Below are 12067 nucleotides of genomic sequence, written 5' to 3' on the forward strand. Positions count from 1 at the left end.
TTTACCATTTTCCATTCCCAACCCCGATGGTGGCCGGGGAAGCGAGCGACGCAGCGAGATATGCACAAATATGTGTGTTTCGCTCGTGGAAAGGATTACCTTTTGGCCGGGTTGGCCGGTTGGCGAGGAGTATTATTTTGGTTCCCTAGAGCCGCTTCCACCTTTGCTACATCACCGAGATGGCCGAAGCATATTCATATCACTGGCTGGTAAGGGCCAAATGGTTCGAGCCGTTGTGCGTTCGCTTTCAAGTGCGGGTTTAGATGAGAAAACAAACAAAGAGTGAGAGGGCGAAAAAAAAAAAGCAGTACAGTAAACGTATAAAAACAAATAATCAATTCCGATGCGGAGAAAATCACGCTCCCGGCCCTGGCAATTGCCGGTCAAACACGGGTGCACTCGAGCTCACGAGGGTGCGGCAAGTTTTCGGTTCAATCTCTTCTCGAATTGCTCGAGCCAAAAACCAATATTGGCGCACGGTACGGTGACCGAGCGGCGCCTGGGAAAATAAGGCTGAGGCATTGTTTCTTTGCTACTTTTGGGCAATGCAATTTGCAGCGCTCTACACCTACACCGAGCCCGCCGTTAGCGTTGGTCACAAGCCCCCGAGATGAGTTTCCGGGCGGCTGTGTGGGATTTATATGTTTTTTTTCTGTTTTGTTGCTGTTCTGCTCCAGCTTTATTTGATCCGATTTTCCACCGCATCGTCCGAGTGCCTCCCCACCAGGTGAGTGAAGCTTTAGAAACGCAGCCATTGCGTTGCGTTTGAAATCGTTCCCCCGGAAAGGTGAACGCATTTCTCGTACGGTGTAACTTGCAAACGCTGCACTGTTGTTTGGTAAGTCGAAATCTCTTCTTTGAAAACCTTAGCTGAAGATTCTTTGAAAGCTTCGATGGAGATGGATTTGCCTGATTGCCTGCCGGTGCAAATCAAATGTTTAAACTACACCCGTTTACCTACACAAAATTCTGCCCAGAAATCCCTGTGCTCGTGGTTCGGTTTTTCCAACCCGGAATTAGCATCAATTGACTTCGCTAAATCGGTTCCCAGCCGGTTGTTCCAGGCCGCAAGAGAAAAAAGCAACCGAGAAGTGACTGGACATGACACTTTAATGTGCTGCCGACCGATTCGACCGTTCGACGAACTCGCCACCGAGAGGGTTAATAAACGAGCCCACCCTGGCGAGTGCCGCTCGTCTCGAATGGTTGTAATTGGAAAAGTTTTGGCAATGGGCTCTCCGGGCCCATGTTTGAGGCGCAAAAAGCGGAAGGACGAAATCAAAAAATAAAGAAAAAACGAAACGCCCATAAAAACGAAGAGAAAAATGAACGGAAGAAACAACCCACTGCCAAAAATGCACATGTTTGCCGACGCTAATGCCTGTCGGACGGACGGAGACGCTGCGTCAACATTTGCTTAGAAGCCACTTGCAAACCATTCCACGTACAGTCCGGCGGGCGGATTTTGGGGGCGGCGGCACGGCGGCGGCCACTTTAATCCTTCTCAGCAAATTTTCTTTCCACGCCTCAATCAAACCACCCGGTGCCTCGGTGGTCGCGCACTTTCTTCGTTCGGGGATTTTATGCTGTTTGAGCTCATTCGTCGCGATCGTTTTTATTTTCTCTCGCACTTCTTTACCCCAAAAGTCGACCAAAATCGTCGGGGACGGTTTCACCATACCGTTTGGTGAAAAACACAAAAAAAAAAAACAGAGGCCGCGAGAAAATAACATTTATCATAAAGTTTAGTGTGGCACTTTTGGAATCGTTCCCAGGCGAAAGATAAAGCCCAGCCCAGCCCAGCGCTTCGATCGTGCATTTTTTTTTATTTTGGCTCGAGTTTGTTTTGCACGAATAGTTGCCGGAATTGAAATTGATGGCGCACTGATGGCGTTGATGGCGATGATCGGGCACCGGACCGGTTAAGCCGGGGACGGCGGGTTTGACAGTGACTCCGAGAGGAGAGACTGCATCCGGAAGACAAACGTACTTCCTGCCAGCCGCCCTTGCCAGAGTTTTCCCTGGCCGGAAATGGGAAGGCACAGCTGGAGGCGCACCGAAGCTGGTGCGCGCAAAGTTTTCGCTGAGCGTTGGGAAAGCGCCCCTTTTGGGAAAGCGAACGCGCGCGCGCGCGAGGGAAGAGGGACATCCGGTGAGCCGGGTTTTCTTCCGCACAAAGTTACAAAACGGAGAGCAGCACGAAATGTTACTTGCTGGAAATTAACTTTCTGCTAAAGCATCATTACATGGGAGATTGACAGAATTTAGCGTTTGCTGGTCGCATGCTGGGTGTTTCTTTGGATTGGCTATTTTTCTCTCTCTCTCCCTCTCTCTCTCTCTCTCTCTCTCTCTCTCTCTCTCTATCTTTCTGAAAACTCTCTCTCTCTCTCTCTCTGAAAACTTTCAACCGTAGTGCTACGCCACGCTTCCCAGTCCAGTTCGCGCTAATCCCGGTGACAGCTTTGATTGTTTGCTGCGGTTGGTGGGTTGATGAGCCCGGACGGTGGGCAGCGAAAGTACGAGTTTATCTGTAAAATTGGAAAAGTTCGCCATCGCCCCGACCCGAAACTGCGGGTGCTGCCACTTAAGCGCATCTTTAAGCCTCGCCCAGGCGACAGAAATATACAGTCCATCGTGTAAATTATCTTCCGCTGCTGTGATGATGATGCTGCTGCTGCTGCTGCTGTTGCTGCTGCTCTTTGGACGAAGAAAAGCTCATCAACGACTCGAAAGCCGGAGCCATCGCCAACGACGGAAGCTCGACCCGTCGTTAAATGAGCACACGCCGTACCAGCGCCGACGCGCTCTCCCGGGCGGTATGTCTTAAAATGTAAATTTTATTAGCAGATTTTCATGTCGTCGTGGTGCATTTTCGAGCTGCACCGGGTTCATGTGACACCGTTCGGTTGGCTGTCAGCGCGCCCGGTCAGGACACCGGCGTTGGCTGTGGGGAATTTCATTACCTGTAAGTACCTTATTGGCGACGGTGCCACTGTCGCCCTTTGCGCTGAAGCTTGCGTTCGGCTTGTTATGCGACGCCCCTTGGCATGCCATGTTGGCGTTGACGAGCGAGCCATGGCCATCCTTTCCCAGGGTGGGTGCTTTGTGTCCGGGAGGCCAACGAAAAGAAGGAGAAAAAAAAACCGTAGGAGGTCTCCCAGTTCGTCCTTGCACCTTGTACGACACCGACGCAACCGAAGACCCTGGAACGAGCTTCCGGACGTGGTCGGAAAATTCTTCTCGTACGGCAGGTCTGACATCTTACCGAAGGTGCAACCCGGCAACTAACGGGACAGGTGCATGACACCGATTTTGTACGGCTAACTGGCTTGGTGTGGTGGTGGCTCGATGGGTGGACAACCTACACCCACTATTTGTCCGATCAGTAAACAAGTGATGAGAGACTGGCTGCAACGAGGGCTGAGCTCCAAGTGCCGAGTACGGCAAATACGCAGGAGTCACTTTGGCCGTTGACAGAACAACATGTGTCGAGAACAACGCATCGTTACATCGCATCGTCCAATAAACGACAACCACGGTCCGTCTCGTAACAATGCTTTTAGAGGACGTAAAAAATGTATGCTTCCGTTATTAACATCGGATGACAAATGGCAGCCGTACTTTCGAATGCCGGAACAGTCACCAACACACCCGCAGCTCGTCGAACTCCCAGCTGTTTGCTAATTTCCATTTTGTCACCCACTCACAACTCGCACAGATGGGGGGCACCATTTACCCTGCGCTAGGAAAAGCGCGCCATTGGAGAGAAAGCTCGGAAACAACACGGAAAACCCCCGTGAAGAGCAAAACAAAAAGAGTGCACAAAATAAAGAAATCCGCAACGGGGAAAAAAGTAAAACAAAATCCAACCCATCACGGTGGCAGCCCTGTCTGGTGGCAGCAGGTTCCGAGTTGCGAGACGAGAGTTTGTTTGTGTTTCTCATCCCCGGGGCGCATTATTTCCCCAAGCCGAGGGCTCGTATCAAATTGCTAGTGTAATTTTCCCACACCCACCCACACACACACCCAACGCGGCGTGTCATGACACCCGACCGGGTGTGGGCGTCCCGTGTACGTTGTGCAACCTCCCGGAGTCCGTTACAGCAGTCCTTTTCTCTTTTTTTTTTACGCTCACCCAAACCGGATGGTTGGCTGACTTACGTCGGTTGCATTCTAATATTGGAGGAAATTATTCATGGGCAAAACCGACGGCAAGCCGTCAAAACCGGAACAAGCTGCCGTCGCCTATCTGCGCCTCCACCGTGTGTGTGTGTGTGTGTGTGTTCATCCTTCGTTTTTCTACTTTGTCTTGGCTGGTTGAAGCGCTCATCTCGAAGCCCGAACCAGGACTGTCTGACATCGAACGTAACGCCACGTTACGCCGGATGGTGTCATGTTTTTCTTTTGAAGTATTGAACCGGTTCGAGGTTTGGAGTGGAAAATTCGTCGTGGCGTAAGGAGAAGGTAGAGGCAAAAAATGGCGGCGCCTTCGGTAAACCTGCAAGCTGGGTTTTTGATGTGGTTTCGCTCGAGGTGGATTCGACCGGGCTCCCCGACCGAAGCGGATGAGAATTCAATCAAAACTCTCTTGACTTAAGCTCTGCGCGCGCCAGGGATCAAGGAGTAAAACCAAGAGCTACCGAGTGGCGTTTCGCTTGAAGGGCTCGCTGCCCGAGCTCGGTATTAGAGGGCTTCGAAAGGGTAATCAGGTTAATTACTTTTTCACCCACGATCGAAAGGGGTAAAAGTTTGTGCGCGCCCAGCAAAAACTCACCAACCAGGCGGGCGAGGTGATTAAAAACGCCACCCGTTGATGGAAAATGGCGCGTGGTGCCGGGAGCGGACACGAAATGGTGTTGAAAATTGTGAAAATCTATTAAAATCAAATAGTGTGTCGCACACACTGACAGCGTCAAAGGGGTTACGGCTTTTTTTGTGTGTGCGAGCTGATCAATCGATGAATGGTAGATGTCAGTAAATAATGTCGACTAATACATCGCTAGCAGCTCACGCACCTTGCTGAATGGATCATCAGCCACCCTCGGGGTGGCATTAAATAAAGCCCTAGCCCTGATGTAGCAATTTTTTTAACTGATAAAAAAACACCTCTACTATCTTCGTAATCGGATCGGAACGGATAAAGGACTTTCTAGAACTGGATTGTACCGTGATGAATAGATAAGTTTACTCGAAACCACACCAGCGCATTCAAACGAAAGCATTTCGATTAGTTAAAAAAGCTTGCTTGATAAAACTGCTGGGGAGGCGATACTTTAGAATTGAAATAGTTCAAAGGCCTGCGATTATGCTTCTGAGAATTCAGCATATCCAGTTTTACGGCCGATTAATCAACCAAAAGGCGAAAGAGATATGTTGCATTTTTTTTATTGCATTGTTAACAACCTAATCCCGATTTACATTAAAGGCTAATGCAACGTTGCATATCCCATTGGGTAAGCTATTATTTTTTATAGAAACAATAAATGCATAAACGATGACCATATATCGTCCAATTGGCATCCTCTCTCAAACAAAATGTCCGTGAAAATGACCCACCCACTCGGTCACTTCTTTGGGTGCGGCTAATGAAACTGTTTTGAAGCGAAACTCATTACGGGTGGACTCAACCACCCACAATAGCCCCGGAAAACGGACGGAAAAACAATTATTCGGCGTCCCGAAAACCCACCGCTGCGCCAGTTGTAATCATTTTAAGTTTCTTCCCACCATTCGGTGCACTCGCGCGCTACCCGGTGCCATTTTATACGCGAGTGGGGGCCATTTATTATCTCCCCAGCACCGGTCAACACCCACTTAACGTGCCATTGTGGCTCGTAAAACGATTTGCCGGTACTTCTCCTATTGACACGCGTTTGCTCCGTTTGCGCGTGGACCGATGGGCGCAGATGGGCTTACCGGTGGACGATTGTTTGCGTGCGGAACCTGTCCGATTTCCCGCGCACTTGTAGGGGGAGTAAATTTCCTAGGCCCGTGTACGTGTGCGCTGTCGCAGCATGGCTGTGGCGTGAAGCGAGACCTAATTATGGATGCATGCATTAGATGCATTACTGTCGATAATTATAAATTCGACGCCAACGTCCCAGACGTGCTAACGTGTCGCTCGCGTGGAACCAGACGCGCCGGATTCGCTTGCCTGCGTGTATGTGTGTGTGGTTAGTGCTGCACGCAGTGACTCAATACATTCGGCATAATGTAACCGGCAGGATATGACTGTCAATCGGGCCGGAAGTACTTGGTCCGGGTTTCGGAGTTTATGTAGGTCTGAGCTAGGAGCCACACTTACCGATGGGCGATAAAATCCGTCACCCGAAAGGACCTTTTAGACGGGAGATGGATGGATGCATGGTGCGGGTGGTACCGCTTCTTCCTGTCTGCGGTAGATGGATGTCGGAATCGTTCCTCAACCGCACCGGTCCATCGCCGGTACCATTAGCTAATCATGCAGTCTGCTTGCGTGCAACCGTGCAATGGCGAGTTGCAACGGCGACAGTTAAACACTCTTCGGTTCGCTCTAAAACAAGCCGATCGCGTTCGAACTTCAAATTAGCTTGGTGACGATTATCACTGGAGCCCCCATTCACAGACGGGACAGTCGATTTTCCGCCCGGCGAAGTGTTCAAGCGAACCGAGCTTGTGGGAGTGCTTCCATGAAGGCGTCAGATGGTGGTCAGATTGTGGCGTCAGGAAATTGTTCGGGACTCGGAGAGATCAATAAATGATAAGCGAGCGAGTTGAACGAACAAGTCCATTCTCTAGGGAAAGGTGTCTTTAGCGAGGTACGTTGGGCATAAACATAATGGACATTATTTTGTTGGTAAGCCTAACTGGAAATATTAAAATGGGAAGGAATATACAGTGTTCTTCACCAACGAAGCACTCTTAACAACCAACGAAGCTGGAAATCGCAGTTGGCGATGGGTTTACAGAATAATGTTTCTATAATAACAAATTGATATTGAGTTTTGTTGCATGCCTGCTAAACACCCTACTTTAATGAAGACTGTTACACTTCTGAAGCACATTAAAATCGAATAACTTCCCAAACACACCGTGTCCCATATTCAAGCTAGGAATGCGTGACCAATGCACTGTAAAGCGACACCACATAGCCGAAAAAAACCCAAATAAGCATTTATTTACGCAAAGCAACAGTTTGTTATCGTGCCCGTCACGGAACCATCCACTCAAACCATTTATATTATTTTGATACAGAGTTTACTTAGTTATTACACAAGCTGGATATATCAACCCATCTAACGAAAAAACACAAAACATTTGTATGAAAACAATTCGAATATACCAAATCTATAATTGAGTATGAATAAAGAAAATCTGGCCAGAACGACAGACTTACTATCCGTTAAGCAAACCTAACATTTCGTGCTTCTATTCAAGAGCTATGAGTGTCCCCCTACCCAAGGTAAGGTCTCGATGTCTTCAACACTCCAGTATGGGAAAACTCTTCTAGAATTCCAAAGATCGCCTGGACGATCATATCCGTGACAGCTCCACCGATTACTTAGAGCCAAGGCTTTCATGACTTTTAATTATTCGTAGCAGGATAGTCAGTCCTGCGTACGAGGGAGGCAAAGACGAGATCCGATCCCGAATTATGTTCGATCCCAATGGTATGTTGATTAGTATTTAGATAATTGGCTGTAAATGTAATGAGCTTAGAATTGAATTATATCACCCTTTGAAACGATTTTTTTTCTACATACACAAAGATAAAAGCTCCGAGCTCATTTTATACAGATCAACGATTTATTGGCTTTGCAAATACTTCTCGTAGCCTACTCTGAGCACGCTTTCCAGAAACAAAACCCATACTGAGACGCGACCTTCTGCCACGATAACGCGGTATCGTTTACCGGATGTCAGTGGCGAGAGAAAGCAAATTTTCATCCCATGTCGCGTGGATTCGGCGGCATCCTAATCAACGATCGATAGTTTGCGCATGTCGCACGAAGCGGAAAGCATAAATCGAGCGTACAAATCACCCTTTTCGAGGAGTGCGCTGGGGATCCGTAAGAAGCAAAGTAAGAGAAAAACAAGAATCATTTATTTGCTCGTTCCGTATTCTGGCCCGCGCGCGGCACGAGCAAAGTGGATGAACATGATTTGGAAGCATAATTCCATATCTAAATTCCGGCAGCCACCGTTCGCGTGCGGCAATCCTGGCAGCTCGAACCCGGGTGCGCGCTATTTATTTTCCACCCGTGCGCGATCCGATGCCACCGACAACGACGAGCTCGTTTTCTTTCGCATCTCACTTTAGATCCTCTCGAAATTCGACCCCCGGTGCCTTTCGCATCAGCATCACCATCGGCTTCGTCGTCGCCAGTGTCAGTGTGCGCAAACATTCCGTGAGCCATTCCCGACAATTGACAATTGCCTCACCGGCCGGGCGCTTTATTTTTTTCCCATCCTTTTTCCGTTTCTTCACGGGCAAAAGTGCGTTGCGCGATGCTGCAGCCGAAATAAATTTCTATTCAATTTCAAACGATACACTCGTCGGTTGAATGTTTTATGCCCCCGCTGGCGGCACTCCGAGTGGGTGTTAAGGCTGTTTGTGTGTGTGTGTGTGTGTGTGTGTGTGTGTGTGTGTGTGTGTGTGTGTGTGTGTGTGTGTGTGTGTGTGTGTGTGAGTATCATTGTCGATGCCGGCGTACCTGTACAGGGAAAACTCGCTTCCGGGGACCTTTTTTATTTCTCGTACAAGCGCATGTTTCGCGTATCGCGCCATGTTTACGCGAGCCTGTTAGCGAGAGTTTTCCCTGTCGACAGGGGAGCACGGTGTTTTGGGCAGATTGCGCTGCAAAATTAGCAGTTTGTTGCTTGATTACGAAGACACTCGCGTAATGTGTGTTGCGTTCCGTTCAAATTGTATTTAAAACAACTTCAATCTGGACGGGAAAACCGAGAAGCATCGTCTGCGCACCACACAAACACACACGCTGCCAGAAATGTGGATACCCTGGTTTGGCTTTTCCCATCGAAACATGGCACATTGTGCAGTGGCTTGTGCCCACATAAGCCAAAGGATAAAGCAAATAAAATGCGCGTACCCGGGACGATGGAACTTTCCGTGCCCCGTGCACCGCTGGCCGTTGGTGCTGTAGAACTAATTTACTTTTAATCACATTATAATGTATGCAAATGGAAACACACCGTCAACACACTCAGTCCAGCTCACGAAAAACCTAACCCGTACCCGATGGACCTCATCTCACCGACGTACGCTTGGTTGCTAATTTTTCAGCCACTTTTCCACGCATATGCTCACGGCTCACCAAGCCGCTGGTGGCTCGAGGTAAATCATAAGTCAGCACAAAACCATCGCATCGCACATGGGAGGGTGACATTTGCGATGAATTTCATCACGAAACAAATCACCCGCAGCCCGGCCAGGGTAATGGATGGCCGGGTTGTCGAATGTGTGGAATCGACGTGGAGATTTCGTCCTTTTGCCCGTGGTCACGCAGCATAGCAGGCTGGGATCGTTCTCGGCAACCAACAGGTCGCTGGAATCTGTGCCGGCCGTGCCAGCCCTCGGGGTGGAGTCCTGAAGTACGAATCCTGAAGTGTAAAATCGGCACGAAATGTGATGATGCGCTGCCGGAAAGTTCCAGACCCGGTCGGGGTGCGAGCTTGGGTGTGGAATGACAGAAATTATAAACATTTCCACCGCCGGCGTGTGCGCCACTCGACTCATCCGTTAGAGCTCGAGTTCGTTGGAAATGGTGCCGGGTTTCCGGTCCATTCCCAGCCGCGTTCGGCCCCGAGGGGCTCCGATTTCCGATGGGAAATTTAGGAAGCGTGGCCAAAGGAAGATGTCTCTCGTTCGCTCTCACTCTCACTCTTTCTCTCTCTCACATGGAGAGTTAACCCGGAACCGGCTCGTCCCGGGCGGCACGGTGGTGGCACGGTGACGAAATATCATTTCACAGAGTGAAAAATTAAATTTAGGTGATTTAATTTGGAGCGAAATTAAAATATTAGCCTTTCGGCACCGTCACCGGCCGCGAGCAACTCCCAGCACTCAGCTCGTCCTGTGGGCCGTGTGAGGGGATTGGTTTGCTCAGCGATTTAGCCGATTTATGCAAATGCCGCAACGAATGAGAATCGTGTGGCCTCTGATCCTTGCGCCTGGGGTTGTGGTGGCGCGCGTTAGTTAGCTGGAATAAACGCAAATTGAATCTCCGTTGGTGCGCCTCCTGGGGTAAAAGGACACATTTAACGGTGCGGTTGCCGGTTTCCGTGGTGTTCATTTAAGTTTATTGATTGCCGTGTTGGTTACTGTTAAAGTTACTGTGATTAACAAACAGCGTCACTGTCGGACGAATGAGAAGTAAGCGTATTTAAATCGAAGCAAAAAAAGGTGAGTGAAAAAGCTCTCAAACAGGATGAAATATTGAAGTGTCTTTTATCGCAGGAATGGCATTTACAAGACAGCTAAAAGCTTGATATTTCACGCTACGAATGAGGATGATGTTTCCCTCCATTCCGTATGATGAGCTTATTAAAATCTTCTCCATCCATCGGCTGTGAGATGGTTCTAATTCCTGCCAGAAAAGGAATTGGTACGCTCTAAGCAACCCGAGCAAGAGCCCTTAAAGTTCCAAAGTTCAAGTCCGTCGTAAATGATTAACTTAGCAGCTAATTTGCAGTGTTATTGCCGCCTTTGCTTGAAAGCCCGCCTCCTGCAAGCTCGCAGCGCAATGGCGACCGTTCTGTCAGCTGCTTAAAGTCGACCCGGAAATAAATATGCCCGCCACTCGCACGGCTGTGTAATGGCATGTTCGAGCAGCTTAAAGTGTGTAAAGATGCCCGATAAGCCCCCGGGCGCTCGGTTACGCTAGACACTGTTTTATTATGCTAATGTATGCTCGCAAAACGAGATTAGCATCGTACGAGCGAGTCCGCAGGCGTTTGCATCATGATATTGCTCCAGATTGAGATTGAGTGTTTTTGAGCCAGTTCCCACCCCACCCAGGGTGGTGAGTTTAAGCGCCGAGACTATCGTTTCCTAAGTTCGTCTTACGATCTTGCCCCGTACCGTCGGTCGAGCCGGTTGGGCTGGGTGCGTTTCTTATCTGCTTTTATCGAGGCGGTTCACTTCCATCCTGGCCGGTTTGGCTACGTTACTCGGGTTTGCCGGCATGCCGAGCAAAGAAATAACAATTAATTTGATCGCCGCCAATGATGTTGCCAATGGGAAGCGTAAACCATATTGCTACACCACACCGAAGACGCTGCTGCTCGTTGGAACCGGGGCATCTTTTCGATGCGTAAGGTCCCTTTCGGTGCTGGGCCCGATGTGTTGAATGGTGCAATTTCAATAATGCTTTCGACGTTCGCCAAACGGGGTAGCCGAATTATTTGCCATTAGCATCTAGCCAACCGTGGTGTATCGATAAAGGGCTGCCTGTGGATGGGATAGAAATTCATTTTCATCCCACGGTACCATGGCGGTACCGATCCCGATCCTGGCCGGATTCAATTGCTTTTCGCAGCGAGCCTCCAATCTCGGTTGATCCGCAAAGAGGGGGTTTTTCCGGGAAACCGATCGTACGCCCCGGTGCTGGATGTTAAGGCTGATAAAGGTGAACTTTTTTGGTCCACCTGCGAGGCGGTGGCAAGGATTTGTGTCGGTGGTTAAAACATGACTTTCCGGCCGGTTCACCAACGCGCTTAGTCCGCGCTGCCGATGGTGATGGTGGTGGGATTAAATTCATTCGCATCGCAATCTCGCAACCACCGGGGTGTACGGGGCAATTTCCGGACGGGATCCGTGCCGCCAGGTGGATCGCTCCCTAGAGGTCTTTTACCCTTCAGAGGCTGGCTGGCTGGTTGGTTGGTTGGCTTATGTTCGGCTCACGGGCCGCACGTTTCGCCGCGTTCTAATCGGCATCGTTTTGCACCTCGAACGGACGATCCGGGGCCATCGTGGGCTAGCGGGACTAAGCACCGTCCGGTCCGGCCAAACCCGTCGGCCGGGGAGTGCGATTTGCGTTTTGCCAGCGTTTGCGATGAGGCATGCTTG

This window comes from Anopheles nili, chromosome 2 (genome assembly GCF_943737925.1).
Source record: "Anopheles nili chromosome 2, idAnoNiliSN_F5_01, whole genome shotgun sequence".
In the NCBI taxonomy this organism is placed as follows: domain Eukaryota; kingdom Metazoa; phylum Arthropoda; class Insecta; order Diptera; family Culicidae; genus Anopheles; species Anopheles nili.